General features: G+C 48.4%; 1 protein-coding gene across 1 annotated transcript in view; it reads left to right on the forward strand.

Moving 5' to 3' along the window:
* The first annotated feature begins 1,090 nt into the window (after positions 1-1,090).
* The window catches only part of RABL2B (RAB, member of RAS oncogene family like 2B), a 28,167-nt gene continuing 27,578 nt past the window's right edge, over positions 1,091-1,679 (forward strand). Inside the window, exon 1 of the mRNA XM_006157561.2 lies at positions 1,091-1,483. The gene's annotated coding sequence lies outside the window, so the exon portion shown is untranslated. The remainder of the gene's footprint in view (positions 1,484-1,679) is intronic.

Below are 1,679 nucleotides of genomic sequence, written 5' to 3' on the forward strand. Positions count from 1 at the left end.
TGAAGTACAAATTGAAAGATAGAGAATACCAGAGTGAATCAAAGCACAAGACAACTAGATGCTGCCTACAAGAAACCCACTTTAGAGGGACCAGCAGTTAGTGTAATGGCTATGTCGCTGGACTCCCACGTAGTCGACCGCGGTTCGCGTCTCGGACCCGGTGGCTTAAATCTCACACCGGGCGCGTGTGCGTGCGTGCCCAAGATCCCGAGAGGAGAATGGAGGAGAAGGGATTGCGGCGTGGCCATCCCCCCAGGGGGGTGATTTCTCGCTTTCTATCTCTCTGTCTCTCTCTGTCTGGCGAGTACACACGCCCTATAGGAAAAACCTCTCCCCCAAAAAAGAAACCCACTTTAAATATAAGACACTTACTCAAACATAAATGGGTGGATAAAAATATACAATGCTAATATTAATCAAAAGAGAGCAGGAGTAACTATATTTATTTCACACAGAGTAGTAGTAGTTAGACTTCAAGGCAAGAATGTTATTACAGGGCTTGCCATGCAGCCTAGTATATAAGGAAGTCGCTCCCACAAGACCAAACTCAAGGTTCAAATCTCCATCCCAGTGGCTTGAAAAATCACCAGGCACATGTACAGGTACACATTTAAAATAATAGAAATCATTCAGTGTGTGCTCTCAGAACACATCAGAATTAAACTAGAAATTGGTAACAGAGGGACCAGCAGTTAGTGTAATGGCTATGTCGCTGGACTCCCATGTAGTCGGCCGCGGTTTGAGTCCCAGATCCAGTGGCTTAAATTCACGCCGGGTGCGTGTGCGGGAGTGCCCAAGATCCTGAGAGGAGAATGGAGAAGGGGTTGCTGCGTGGCCATACCCCTCGGGGTGATTTCTAACTTTCTATTTCTCTGTCTCTGTCTTTCTGGGAGTGCACGCGCCCGATAGCAAAAAAACCTCTCCAAAAAGAAAGAAAGAAAGAAATTGGTAACAGAAAGATCACTGGAAAATTCTCCAAGTGAGCTCATTTATTTACTTATTTATTTATTTTTACATTCAGTCGCTGTGTATCATTACGGCATACCAAATAAATTTATCCATCATGAATACAGGGTACATTGGTTCAAAGATATTACATTACTTGTTATCATCGTCAGCAGATAATTTTCCGTTTTTGTGTCCCTTAAATGTCTGCTTCTCTGTCCCCGACTCCCGCCCTGTCCCCTCGCGCAGTCTCCAGTTCCCGCGGCGCCCCCTGCCTTTCCATCTCCCCGTCTTTCCGTTTCCGCGCAGACGCCGGGTACGCGTGCAGTGGGGGCGCGCTTTCATAGTCTGGCTAGCTTTGCTTAGCAGCGAATCTTCCGGATTCGTCCACTTTCTATCAAATGCCAGGGCCGCCTCCTTTTTTATGGCTGAGTAGAATTCCAAGAGTACCTGCCCACCGTTTTTCAATCCGTTCACCGCTTTGTGGACATTCCGGTTGGTTCCACGTCTTAGTGATCAGAATAATGCCACGATAAAGGTGAGTGTGCACGTGTTTTTTTACTGCCGCTCCCTCTCTCCGGAGAACACACGCCCCCATGACCGAAACCTTTTTTTACAAAAAGAACTAAAACTAACGCACAAACGCGGGGAGGCCTCGGGCAGAGCCCCAGCACCGGCCCCCAGGCACCGTATTGGGCAGCCCCGGGCCTTCGAGCGTCGGGCAGCGGGTCCTG

The sequence above is a fragment of the Tupaia chinensis genome, unplaced genomic scaffold, assembly GCF_000334495.1.
Source record: "Tupaia chinensis unplaced genomic scaffold, TupChi_1.0 Scaffold000548_1, whole genome shotgun sequence".
Lineage (NCBI taxonomy): Eukaryota > Metazoa > Chordata > Mammalia > Scandentia > Tupaiidae > Tupaia > Tupaia belangeri.